We start from the raw sequence: 15,417 nt of genomic DNA on the forward strand, positions 1-15,417 counted from the left end.
TGGCTGTATCTCACCCAAGGGCTTAACCTCAAGGCAAAGCCTGAGGGCGTATGAAATTTTTAAGAAACTGGTATCCAGCAATCATTATTATGGTTAGATCAGTTTGTGAGTCTGGAGCTGAAGAACGTCACATCATTAGCAAAAAATCCACATTCCTAGAATGTTGTCAGTATAGCTTAGCTTTGAGATTGACCTATAAAATATAACTTAAAGTCTGGAAACACTGGCTGTCATTTCTAAAACCTAGACATAATGCTTTTCCTTTTTTTGTACCATAAAATTTTGTAAATATAAATATTTTTTAAAATTTAATTAATAAAGCATACTAGGTAATTTTCCTCTTTATTACATTTCTTAATTTAACAACTAAGAAATTCTCTGGTAATCTTCCTGAGGAAGAATTGAAACTAGAGAAATGAAATTTGTCTTGGAGATAGTATTGCTCAGAATTTGAGGTTTACTTCCTTTAAAAATAATTTATCTCCATTTGCAACCCTTCAATTCCTGCCTATAAAAACACTGGATTAATTGACTATTAGGACATGCTTTCTAGTCTGCGCTGTACGTAAGAAACAAATGAGAAATATTTCAAAATATACGTTAGTCATATATAATATGACTTATAAATGAAGACTATAGCAACATAGTCTTCATTTATAACGACAGCAAGTTTTTTGTTGTAATATTGATGCTTTCAAACATATTTGTAAGAGATGTTCTTTGAGGGGCAACTTGGCAGTCTGCAGTTAAGAGTACTCTAGATCCATTTTCTCAACATTTACAGTCTAATGGTCCAAACATGCCAAGAATTAATATCTTGGTGTGCCATCTATTGTGTTTCCAAGACTCACTTTTCAGGGGAGTATGTTTGTTTACAAAGTACATATAAGACCACTCTAGTAAAACAGGCTTTTCACAATCACCATCCAGGCTAGCATATTCTTCAGAAATTTCAGACAAAGCCTCTGTGTTGTATGTTGAGTACCCTTCTTGCTCATTTGATCTCCCTCTAGATTTAACAGCTGTTTTTCTAGCTAACCAATAATTTGGCAAAACCTTTTCCATTTTCTTCAGCAGGCCTATTGCTCTTACACTAGCATAAGGGACACTTCTACTGCTTGAAAATTTGACAACAATGTCTTTACACTTTTATATGTCTTCCTTCTGTGTATGTCACTCTCAAAACACACAGATCTCCTTAGTACCTTGTGTCCTGGACATAAAAAGACCTCTGTCTATCATATGGGCTTTCCAAAACTGCTTTACCACTCAAGGAAAACTGGGAAAACTCTAAGGCCTTGACAAAGAAGGGGGTTCTAATCCAAACAGTTCTGCTAAGAACTGCCTGGCTGTTATTACTGGAGGCAAGATTTCTCTGGAGAATGTCATCTTGAGAGATTACATCTGTAAGCATTCTCAGTAATGGGGCATCCATTTACCTTAGCACTATTTTCATTGATGCTTCATTCACTTCCTGCCTCTGTTCTTTGTTTATTGCAATATAGTCATTTCACTTTGTCATTTCCTAATTCATTTCTCGATTGGATGCTGCCTTCTGCTTTCTCATCTGGTCTTAATACATGCAGTTTAAAAGGAGTCGTACATTTCATACATATAATTTCTTTTTTACCCTTTTCCTGCTTTTCTTCTTTATCCACCAAAGACTTAACTTCCTTTAAGGGAATATATAGTATATATTTTCTGTTAATAAAGTTTTCTGTATTATATGAGGTGATAATAAGCAGAAAAAGATGCTTTTCATTATGAAATCACAGGGTTCTACCTCTCCATTCTCTTGTAACATAACTTCTCAGTGGAGGGAGGGGTGAAATTAGAAAATTGAAATCTAATTCTACAGATGTGTCCTCAAAGGCTGGAACACCAAACCCAAAATATATATTAGGGGGAGGTGTGTGTGTATGTAGAATATATTGCAATACATAAAAATATAAGTAACCGTATGTATGGTTCTAAGTATTTCTATGTAAAAGTACATAAGATTTGTATCACTTATTTTTGTATGTATACTATATAAAATAAACATAATTAGAATAGAATGGATAGAATAGAAAAGACAAAACTAGAAATGAGTGTGATGAATAAAATGGGGCAGATTTTGTGACAGTAGGCAACACTACATCAGATTTCTATTCTGTCTCCATATGTTCAGAGTAGAATTTATGGATCATGCAAGTGACTGATGTGGCATGGGAGAATATTTACATTTGTATAACTTTATGCCTCTGGCTTAGATGCCTAAATTAGCCACCAGGTCATCTATGACCTTGTGGAAATATAGACTTCTCCTAACACTAACTGGACCAGAAGGCTGTCTAAAATGCTCTTAAGTAACCTTTGGAGTTTATGCCATACAAATTCTGTAAGAAATCGTGCCCCACATACTGTGATAAAAACTTGAAAATTTTTCATTTGGCTTAATCTATTTAGTTTGGTGTACATAAATTAGAACAGGAGTGAAAAGTCATGTCTTGGTATAAAAAGGACAAAGTGTAGTCTTAGATTTTGATAGTCAGGGTGAATATTACTCTTTTCATCATCTCAACTTCTGTCTTCAGGCCAAGCAGTCAAGTTCAGATAAATCTACTCACGGTACTGTCCGTGATATTAAGAATTAGTTGAATTATGGAATTGCAATCTTTCTTTTCTAATTTTAGAGATGTTATGGGGGACTCTGTGCAGTGATTTACCCAGATGCAGTGAAATCTCTTATGAATCAGCATTTTGCTATGGTTATAATAACAGATACTATTAGGATTTGGAACGCAGATGCACTAACACCTAGGGTAAAAAAAGAAAGAGGCCTTATGTTATTTTTAAAATCTTAGTGCAGAAATAAATTATAATTATTGGACATAGAGCATTCTTACTGCTATATTCACCTACTACTTTATTCAATAGCAATTCTACAGATATTAAGAGGACAACTCACAGAGCAGGATATTATTTTCCCTGAGAAAAGCTGACAATATGTCCTTGAGATACTAAATGTGACAGAATTCAGTGGGGCATCTGTTAAGAGAAACACAAGTTCACAGTCTGGAGCACATTTTCACATACTATTATGTAGCAGAAGATTAGCATACCATGAAAACTCAGTTTCAGTTATCCAGTCTAAAATAAATATAGATTGTATCAGATTTGGAGAGGTGAGTGTTGACATATTTTTTTGTTTTTTTAGTAAGAAAATGTTAAGTGATTGCTTCCAGATAGCAAGTTTGAAAAAAATATAAAAAAATAATGGATTGAAATATATATTCTATTTGCTTTATGTTGCGTGTTATTCTATAACTATGTAAAAAAGAAAGAATGTAGTGGAAAACATTCACATCTCAAATGAAGCCATCATTAGAAATGAATGGGCTGTATGCAATGAAATCATTAGCACAACATCCTGTAGGATACAAAAAGCAGACTGGCAGTAATTGCAGTCCTGCAGTAAAAATCAATAAATGCTTCTCATGCCTTTCTGATCGAGATTGTAGCATGATATTAGCAACCTGTGAAACAACAGGGTACCCATTTAATCTTACTGGAAAGTATAAAATGTTTATCAACTCATTCATATTTCTATGCTTGCATAACTCCTTGGTCTCCTGCTATGTAGGCTTTCTGATAGAGTCCTGAGGGAAGAGCATTTCTTTTATGCTTACAGGTATTATGTGCTGAAGAGGAACAAGAATGAAGTGGTAATACATTTAAGCATTCAAAAGTAAAAAGAAAATATTAAATTTAAGATACCAAAGGTATGTGCTACATCATGGGACTTAATTCCTCTATTTGTGTAAATGAAGAATAAATCTGACTTCATTAGAGCAACACTTCGTGAATCCGTTATAGTACGAGAATCGAGTCTAAAGGATAGAACTAACCCTTGTTTTGCATTATGGCTACTAATTAAAACAAATAAGACTTTAATCATTGTTACTTAATGGCCTTTCAGAACTACTCTTCAGTTCCCAAAATGTTAATGCCAGAGGGACTTCATAGTTATAGATCAGATTGTAATAGTATGCTTAAAATGATTTCTTTTAGGGATGATACTTGTCCTCCCTACCTGGGTACCTACCAGGTACTTTTCCTACCTGAAAAATTAACTACTTTTTAATGGGAAATTGAGTTGCTTCCCAAAACGGAGAGCTCAAGAAGTACATTGTAAAATTCAGTGTCTTTCAGGAACATTATATTGCTCTGTGACTGAGTCATGGCTCTATCTTTTCAGATTTGACATGGCAATATAGTATACCATTTTCTTATAATTCAGCTAATATCATTTAATAAGTGTATCTTGCAAAAATACATTGTTATGTCTATATGGTGCATTAACAAATTCAGTTCCAAGTCTTCAAAACACTGACTCAGTTCATCACACAAAAAGCTTATCTTGAATCTTATACTTAAGCTAATAACTTCTGGGTAAGCCATTAAAATGGGAATTAACTTCAAACAACTACTTAAATGTCCTGCTCAGTCAGAACCTTTTCCTTCTTACTCTCTGCCCCCACACCCACATCAACTGTCTGAGAAGCATCAAAGTTCAGCCCTGTTCGACAACAGGGAAAACTTCAGTTCGCAGATAAAATTGAAGAGCAGGGTGATATGAACAGGAAAGTGTGTTACTAGCTGCAATAAATAACAGAAATTACAGTTAAGCAGTAAAACCCATTAGGATAATACAAGTTTCAGTACAGTGAAAACAATGTAAACTAGCATAAATAAATATGTTCATTGCTTCTTGTGCCAAGTTTACTTCAGATAAGTTCTGAGGCAAAGAACATTTTTAACACTGTTCAAGCTGTAAAAAATGTGAACTCGCATTTCAAAAAGCCTATTTCAAATGTTAAAATAAAATGACAGTGATACTGTAAAAAATTTTGAAGCATTTGAAAAAAGCCTATTTCAAATGTTAAAATAAAATGACAGTGATGATTCTAACATCTTATGCAAAAAAATTCTTAAAGGAAGGATGCTCCAATTTTAACACAGTTAAATGTGTGGTTCATTTAATTAAGCTGTATAAATATTTCACAAGATATCAGATGTTTTCTAAAACACCTGGGGAAGCAACATTACATTGGCCTAGACCACAGTCATCTGATCAGTCCTCAGTACAGTTTGCTTCAGTAATTAAGACCATACAGAGTATTTCTATCTGAGAATAAGATAATGTATATCTGATCAACTTACCTGTGAATAAACTGCAATGTAATGTGTTTGTTGTTTTAACCCACTGCATGAGGCCATTAGAATAACCAAGCAGCTAAATTCTGCGTGCTGTCTATGCTCTGTTTGCTTGGCCATAAATGTCTCCAAAATCACAAATTCTTTTTATAAGATGCCAGCAGAACTAAATAAATAGGTCCATTGCTTAATGTTCCATCAAATTTTATGTGTACCATAAACCAAACCTACACTGGATAGGATTCTTAATTTAATTATGAGATTACCATTCAACTTTATCTCTGGAAATAGATACCTACTGATTTTTATGAGCACGATTTTCATGCCTGCTAAGTATCTGCATCTTCTGATTTCATTAGAAGTTTTGGATGACCACCACACATTTAGGTTCAAATGATAAGAACCCAAATGGATTAGAAATATTTGCCTCACAGCTCAAAAATTGCCATTTGTTATGCCACACCAGAGTGATGTTCCAGACTCAGAAATCTGTGGAGGTAACACACCATTATGGTCATCACCTATCTGCATGCTTACACGTAGCCTGGCTTTGTACTACCTTACACACCTAAAACATCTCATTAGGTTAATTACAATGCATTTGTCAGGCTAGAAGGGACCATTTTAACTAAATAATATGACTACTTGTGTAATACAGATGATGTATTTTCCCAGAAATTTCTGCATCAGAAACTCAAATTTTTGTTTAAGCTCAAAAGTAGCTTCTGGAAAAAAAGACTAACAAAGCTTGTAAATGACTGTTAATAATAGCATCATGTTCCATGCCACCTCTAAATGCATCCTGACTTACCTTCATGTCTACACCAGTGTTGTTAGGTCAGTCATTACAATGTTTCTGCTAACCTATTACATATTGCTTCATTTGCTTACAACCATTTAATCATCCCATTTATGATGCACAACCCAATGCTGATGTCATTTGAGGATACACCCGTCTGATTACCTTCTCTATATATGCAAGTCAGTTTGTTTTTGTGATTCAGTGCTGCTGCACTTGCAAAAAAACAACCAAACAAAAAAATCCCCAAGCAGTCTTCACTTCCAGCTTTCCAGAAATTTGCTTTGTATGTTTCAGGTGGATACAATATAGTCATTAACAAACAACTTGACATCTTTGTTTATTGAAAATATGTCCTGCCACTTCTGTGAGCTAAGTGATTTCCTGTGCAGAAGTGATATATACTAAATTCCCCATGTAATCAAACTAATAAATACATTTATTTTAAGCTTGTGTGCCCACATTGCACACAAATAGCTTGGCCTAGGTTAGTGGATTAGCTTTCCCAATAAAAAGTAGCTAAACTAAGTGTTATAATAGGAAACATTCTTATACCGTAATGCATTTTGTTGACAAATAGGGATAGGGAGGCTTTTTCAAAGCCAAAAGTTCAGTTATGGCTTAGAATTTAAAAAAAAATTGTTTGTGATATGGATAGATATGCAATTTGTATACCTATTAGGGAGTATATTGTATGCTATTGTATACCAATAGCAACAGGACTCCCTAAACCAGTATGTACAGCTTGCAGGACACTCTTCTAATAATGAAAATTGTTCAAATGGCAGCTACTGTGCACCAAGATCATCAGCCAAATCTACAAATTTGTTTCCCTACCTTTCTATTTCCTGTATGAATGTGTGAACTTCTTGGATCAGGAAGCATTCTCCAACTGCTGGGTTCAGAGACATGCATGGATAGTTGTCATCCCGTGCTGGAGCCAAAACTATGGGACACATTATTCCACTTTATCTCAGCAAATTTCTGTTTTCCATGGAGAAGAGACACAAATGTTTGATTTGTGGGAAAACAAAACAAAACAAAACAAAACTAAAACAAAAACAACAAAAACCAAAGAAACCAACAAAAAACAAACAGAAAAAAAATGAAAACAAAAAACCAACAAAACAAACAAACTCACAAACAACAAAAAAACTATACACTCCAATTCTCCCAAAGACCACAAAGTTTTTCCTTGATGAAAACCATTCTTAATCATGTAAGCCCTGTTGGCTGAGGCCGCTCACAGACTGGGTCAGGTTGAAGGGAACTCAGGAGTTGTCGTGTACAGCCTCCTGCTCAGAGCAGAATAAGCTGAAAAGGCACACAGATGACTCAGGACTTGGTTAATTTGGCCTTGGAAATCAGTAACCATGGAAGTTTTATATCCTCCTTGAACATGTCCTCATCACGGAGCAGTTTTTTTCTTATATCTGGCCATATGTTTGTTATTTCAGACAGTGCCTTTGTCTCTTGTCCTGCCCCTTTGCCCTCCACCTTCTTGGTGCCCTCCCTGTAGGTGTTGAGGGCTGCTGCCTTCTCCTCCTGAAGTCATCTCTGCTCCTGGAGGAAGAAGCAGCTTCCCTCAGCCTCTCCTGACAAGGCAAATGTTGCCCTGCCAATAATATGTGCCAAACTCAGTCCAGTATATTTGTGTCTTCCTTGGAAGGCCCAAATTGGGCAGGAGCTCAAGACAGCCCAGCAAGTTCTGTGCACATGGAAATAATCACTTGCCTAATTGACAGGCTGTGTCACAAAAGTCTGGGATGCTGTTGGCTGCCTTCACTGCCTGAGCAGACTCTCTTGTCTGACACCCAACTTAATGTCTGCCAGGATCTCCAGGGGCTATTCTACAAATCTGTCCCCCATCCTTGTCTGTATTGTTTCAAGGGCCTCTCCACAGCAAAAAAAAAAGGCACAAGAATTTGCATTTGTCCTTGAATTCATTCAGCTTCTCTGAGAAGGTCCCTCTGGATGACAGCCATGACCTCAAGTATATTGGCAGTTCCCCTCAATTTGCTGCCAGCTGCAAACCTGATAGGAATGCACTCCATCCAATTCATTACTCTGGTCAGGTGATTTTGTAGGTGTTGTAGGAAGGAATGAGACAGAGAGAGAATGCATCTCTGTTCCTTTTCCTTCTGTTCAGTTGCCACAAGCATCCATAAAGGCTGATGATAGAAATAATAATCTTCCAGTATCTAAAGAGTCATCAAAAAAGGTGTGAAAGGACTTTTTACAAGGGCATGCAGTGATAGGAGAAGGAGTCATGGCTTCAAGCTAAAAGAGGAGAGGTTTAGATTAGGTATCAGGACTAAATTCTTCCCTGAGAGGGTAGAAAGGCACTGGAACAGGTTGGCCAGAGAAGTTGTGTGCTCTGCATTCCTGCAGTGCTCAAGGCCAGGCTGCATGGGGTTTGAGCAACCTGGTCTAGTGAAAGGTGTCCTTGCCCAGGACTTGAGGGTTGGACCAAGATGATCCTTAAGTTCCTCTCCAACTCAAATCATTATGACTCTGTGATCCACAGATTTCAGCTCAATGCTGTTGTATGTAAATGGAGACTATCACCTCTCCTTTTTCTTTGCCTTTCAGAGACTTACCATGAACAGGAAGCAGTTTGACATTACTTTGAGGAAAGAAAGTTGTTCAGTATAGAATCACAGAATATGGCTTCTTTGCATCTATCAGAAAAATAATGAAGATTATGTGTGGCTTCTTGCATCATTACTTTTTCATGTATATTCACTAATAAATGTTTGACCCACATAATTTTGCTGTTTTCCCTAAGCCAAGTATTGGGTCTCTCCTGGACTTTGTTCTGAGTTGAATGAGCAGTCCTGTGCTGATTTTCCAAAAATAAGATCATCAATGTCAAAGGTGGTACCAATCTTTTTCCTTGGTTTGGGTATTCTGCTAATGGCTTTGAAGAATAATTGTTAGTTCTGTGGGTGTGACCAGATACAGAAATGCAAATCTTGCTGTTTGTTTTAATTTCAAAGTAATTTCTGTATGTATTTAAAATTTTTGAGTGTTTATGTCAATTTTTATATCTCCCATTAGGACGAGCTGTGGCAAATTAGTATTCTAGAGAAATCTCATCATAAACACCTACAAGTTGATCAGTTAGTAGCATCGCTCATGTACATGAAATTAATTCTTGACTGATTCCACAGGGTTCAAAACATTGATACTCTTTTTGAAAGGTCTTTCTCTCTATGCACAGATAATGGCACATCTTTTGCAAATTTATTGTAAATGTATGACACATGACAAAAGATTTAGTGCATTCAGGTCTAGTAAAACAATATGTGGAAATGTTTCATATAAGAAAAGCTTTGGAGATTTGATAGCCGAAAGAATTCATGCTCCTTACTATGTGAGCTTTTGTAGTCCAAAAAGATGAAGGAAAAAATTATAATTTCATAACTAGGATCTTCATTCTGCAAACAATTTCAGTACTTCAGGAATATGAGTTGTCTTACTGAAACACGAAAACTGCTTCATTGATAAAAGTTTCCCACACTGATGAGAACTGAGTAAAAACACCGTTTCATAACACGACAATGGAAGAAGCAAAACTCTCTTGTAAAAATGCAAGTCCATAAAGAAGGGGAAAATCTAAATTGTTTTCCTATATTAAGAAAAGAGAAGACTTTTAAAAGCTGAGAAGTGTGTAGTGCAAGAAAGACCAAGCTCAGATCACTTTATAGATCTAGAGCTCAGCTGGTGCTCACAACAGCAAGTATTGGAGCTGGGGCAGCTGAGGTGGTACCAGCGCTATAACCTTCACATGATCAGTAGTCAGACTGTCTGGCACATATATTTTACTTCATCCTTTCAAAAATCCCTAACACTTTATGTATCAATGCCTTTCTTAAAATGAGAAACAAATGCCACCTAAATACTTTGTTGTCACACATTGGATAATTTCATGTCTTTCCCAAAGCCATGTGTAAAATAAAAATTACCTTAATCACTTATTTCTTACAGCTGAACATTACTATAAACAATATATACTGCAGGAGCATGTGGAGGTTAAATAAGTAGGTTTTGTGTTGTGTAGGCCTCTTAAAGGAGACGACAAGAGTTCCTGCTCCAAGGAGTTTGCTGCCTGACAGATAAGACATAACTGGCATATGCACCCAGCAGTTAGGAGATAGCAAACCTGAGTTTGTATTATAGAGGAGCCATTTGAATAGTTATATTTTTTCTTGTATTTAGGATTTTTAGGATAATCATAATATGATTTGTAAATGGCTTAAACTAAAGCAAGACTCCAAAGACAGCTCAAATGCCCAAATCCAGCAACAACAGGTAACAGTTATGTTTCTTTGTTTTTCATAATTTATGCTTAGTAGAAAAGTATATTTAGACAATTAATATTTTTCTTCATATCAAGTTAAAATCAAAAGAGAAATGTATTTTCAGTGTTTTGATGCATAAGTCTTCATATCTAAATGTATAAATACTGGCAATTTTAACAGTAACACTGCTATATTTACATGCAGGCATGGCTTACATTGCACTTAGGAAAGTGCAGTTACAATTTGTTGGCAGCATTTTTCAAAACCTGCAAGTCAATTAAGCAATGAGCAACTTCAGTAACAGATGAACTATAATTTAGGATCCATATAGATTAAAAATCATGGCAGATATCCTGCAGGTTGGAATACACATATTTAATATTCTAGAATACTGTTGTGGGGATTTCTTTCCCTCCAATACACCCCACTCAGATCTTCCCAATACAGTGAACAATCTGAATGCTGATCTGAATTCATTCCTGAATTCTCAATACTGATTTAAATGAAATGTCATTAGAAAACTTTTTAATTTCTTTTAAATCAAGGATTGGTAATCCCTCTAGGAATGTATCACAAGCAAAAATCAATCTTACAAACCCTGTACTTCCAGTGATGTCCTGGCTTGACAAGAATGGAGAGAGGTAGAATGATGGAAGGTAGAAGTAATAATACATGCAAGATACACTTCTTTTTTTGTATTATTAAACTTTAATAATGTTCTTGGATAGAACATGAAATTGATCTCTCTAAGTCAATTCCTCCATTCTTACACTAAATAAAACATAGGGGTTTTGTGGCAATATACCTCTATAGAAGTATAAAAGGTTTGGATTTTAGGAAGTTCCCAAACTCACTTATTAAGAAGAGGCATTAAGTTGAAACTTGCCCATCTAAACCACTGCTTGTGTGCTGTAGATATTATTTCTGTAGTGTAAAAGGTCATTACTAAAATTAGGATGAAAAGCCAGTACCCTACTGTTTCATTGTTACTCAATGGAGCAGGTTTTATAGGATAGGAGTTTCAGAGAGAAAGAGAACCTTAATAGCTACAGCTATATCTATTCCTCTGTAAAACATGATTATAGCACAGTAACATTAAGAATATTAACTTAGAAAGTGTTTTGAATACATTGATTATAAAAAAAAAAGGTGGAAAAATAAATCCTATTTAACTAGATTGTCATTACTCAATTTTCCCTAAAAAAAGTTAGCATGTCAGCAATTCTACTCTCAGGGAAAATCATATCATACATTAAATCTTAGTAAGTTCTAGGTCTCTTCCTCAGCAGTGGAGTGACCCATTTGTTATTTGAGCTAGTATAAGAACTGAATTATATTGGCTCAAATATACCAGCAAGAAGGTACTGTCTTCTGCTGCCATAAACACTGAGGTCTGCTTTATCCCTTTCACTGTCACCTGTAATTAAATAAATTATCACTGTAGAAAGATGATGGGATGTTCTTGATTGAACTCATCTCTTTTAGTTTCAAAGGTGGTAAATATGATTAAACATAAGCAAATCATTCAATCTTGATTTCTACCAAGTGAGAAGAAACTAATATTTTCTAGATATTCTTGGATGTCTGCTTATAAAACTTGGTCTTATTCACTAAATATAAAGGAAACTAGGAGTTACCAGTAGCATAGTTTTGCTAATGTAACTTTTTGGTTTATGTTTCTTGTGTACTTTTTTCTCATCAAGCATCATCTGCCTCACTAAAATACATATCTGATCGAAACAGAGAAGTTAAAAGGCGGTAATCTACAAGAAACACACAAAAAAAATTCTCTATTGTCAGCTGAAAGTTAAATTCCTCTATAGGAATTATAAATTCTTAACCATAGGAATTATAAATTAATATGAAATTTAACACAAACTTCATTTAAGCCATATTAGATATGACCTTCATCTATCGCAACCCTTAAATATATATTTGATGTTAAGTAAGCAAATAATATCCTTGACTTCAGGGACATAATTTGCACCCAAGTTCATACACATTTGTAGATCTGAGACAACGAATTCAGAGAACAGAATCTAGAGGATAAAACCAGGCCAAACTTTGTTACTTTTCCATAAACTTAATCTCTGCTCCATTAGGTGCTTAGGTAATGGAATGATCAATAGCTATTTAAAGTTTTACCCAGGTTAATCATTGCACAGAAACAAGCTGAAGATTAAGTGAAATGCCTGCCTGCACTTTTCACACAGGTAGAGATAAAAACCTTCAACTGTGACATTTAAATTAGTGAACCAAAGTTGAGAATAAACAGTCCTGTAAGTGGAAAGCTTTTCCTAACACTTTCCACCCCTCCTCAAATACAACAACAGTAAAGCTTATCTTACAGGCTTATCATATAGGCACTTAATTTTTTTCCAGTCGGGAGATTTTCACACCACTAGTGACAACTCCTCCTTATGTAAATGGTCGCACTAAAATTTCATCTAATACTCTGTTAAAAGAATAGCTTTCTGTTTTAAATATGGTGTCAGCCATTTTTTCATTTTCTTTCCTTCTCATGTTCATCCTCACTACGTACATTTCATATACTCTGAATTTCTATGTTCTGTCCCACTTAGACCTTTTTATTATTCAGTAAAGTGGTTTTCTAGCTATTGCTCTCTTACCTTGTTTTGATTCTTTTAAATTCTTTGGAAAGAGAAAATAACATGCCAAATAAAATCTATGGTATCATATAAGGAATGTCTAAATAATATGATATAACAGTTCTCTGTGGAATTTGCAGCAAGTCAGACATAGAAATCTGACAAAAAAAAATCTTATAAATGTAAAAGTAATTAAATTAATTAATGGCAGGACATAAAACTCTTATAAGTATGATTTTTTTTTGGTAAGAACACAGTTTAGGACTTAGTATCAGACTTCTTTAGGATATTTTAGCTGGGATTGCATTGAATTTATTTCAAGTTTGTCTGTTAAAGGGAAATATTGAGTAAAACAGAGGGCAGAAACGAAATCTACAGCTGACTCAGGACCCTTGAGTGCATCATGTACATTTATTTGGCTACACTGCATTCTTCAGGTACAAGGGTCTAAATCTTGAAAAGGATGAGAGAGTAACTAGTGGAATCAAGTACTTAAATTTTTTTTCGGTTTGAATACTATTAAAACATAAATTGCAAATAGTCTCTTGGATGCAAATCTGTTCTTTCATTGCCATGACCCTGAAATGAACAAATCTTTAAATGTTGCATCCTCTGGTTTTGGGTATCCTACAGAACAGAAATCACAGGCAAAAAGGTGGACAGACCAACTTTAAAAGAGTTAGGATGAGCTCTAGCAGATTCTTCTTCTCAGCTGCAAGGGAAGTGACAAATAAAAATTGACACTCTCAGGGACACTACAATTATTTAATTCATGGAACATCTGGGACTGTCTAGTGCAGCAGCAAGAACAAGAAATGTTAATTGAGTGATCAGTCATGGTTCCCAGTGAGTCACGCTAACACAGACCTGTGGAACAGCAGCAGAGACTTCTGCAGGTCAGTTCAGAAGTTTGAGATAGCCTTTTTCCCTTCCTTCTCCAGTATTACCTAAGTGTGGTGGTGATTTTAATGTCTTTATCTTAATAGATGAGAATGAAGTCAATAATTTTAAAACAATGAAGCAGTGAATCTCTGTGAGTACTCACAGAATTTGTTTTCTTCTGTGGCTTTTACCACAGTTCAGGATAACAGGTGTCACTATTTTTACTTTCAAATGTAGATAAATCTAGAAAAATCTATAGGCATTGGGTAGGCAGTCAGTACTGTCAAAAATTGTCCTTTATGTGTCAGTAGAGGTTGTCATGGTATTTTCAAAAGGAAAAAACCTCTAGTGAATTTTGATATTTTTCCTATATGGTCTGTGGAATGCAGATACTTTTCCTTTATTCTGAGATAATTTTTGAAGTCCGTGGAATTTGACATTTTCTGATTTTAGCAGGAAAACTCAACTTCCTTTCCTGTTCAAAGCAAGCAGGTTTAAGTCACTGTTTTCTGATTTTTAAAATAATTTCTATACCATGCAAGGACACTACCCTTTCTAAAAAGCAGAGTTATTAGAGTTTGTATGCACCTAGCAGATGAGAGATTCAGATTCAAATATAAACTCTGTTTGATCTGAGCTGGATACTGAACCAGAAGTTCCTGCCTGAAATGTATTATAAGTAGCTGTGTCAAAAACCTTCTGACATGATCTTTCTTTAAACTCTTCGTATGGACACAAAAACTGCAGTGAGTAGAAGACTTCCCTGAGGACTCCGACTATCTGTAGGGAATGGAGAAACTTGAATAGAAGAAATTTGGCAAATCAGAATATCCTGTATTTTTTTCAAATGACCACTCACTTTGCAAAGTGAAAATTTTATTTCTCTCAAGCAAAGTGTGAAGCCAAGATGGGATTTGAGCTTTGCTCTCCAAAACATGATTTTTACAATATTTTCCTTTGAAAAATATTGATAAAATCATGGGATAGGAATCTTGAAATTGAATCTTTATCTGATGTTACAATGGCAGATAGTAGCATAAGATGGTCAAACTTGTAAATTTTTTGTTTCATTTTCTCAGTTTGTAAAACTGAGATATTAATTTCAGCATCCTATGTAGAGTGTGTTGAAGTCACTGAACTAATACTCAATTTTTTTGATCTTTCTGTTGACACACTGAATCTCTACCAAATTTAGGTGTCCTGCACTCAAGTTGCTGTCATGTTAACTGTGTGCCACACCTCTGTCCAATGATCAAATACATCCCCCCAAAAAATCAAGTCTTTGAAGATGAGGACAAAAGAAAAAACAGGTGAATAAACACCTACTTCTGCCCATCCTTATTGTTTAAGCTTTTGCTTAACTTTGCATTCTATTTATTTATTTAATGTTGGCCAGGAGGGACCCCCAGGCAAAAAAAGCAGGAGTAAAGCCCATTGAGGAAGCTCTGATAACTCATGTTTTGTTCCACTGCTTCATTTCCCATCGTGTCACATACTCATCCACATGGTTATTCTTCCACAGTTTCATTCTCCTTGGAGACCTTGATGACTGACACAGTAAGGAATGCTCTAAACCCCACAAGATCAAGATGCCTGCATCACACTCAAAGGACTAAAGACACTG

Source organism: Passer montanus, unplaced genomic scaffold, assembly GCF_014805655.1.
Source record: "Passer montanus isolate IOZ18808 unplaced genomic scaffold, ASM1480565v1 scaffold6, whole genome shotgun sequence".
NCBI lineage: Eukaryota > Metazoa > Chordata > Aves > Passeriformes > Passeridae > Passer > Passer montanus.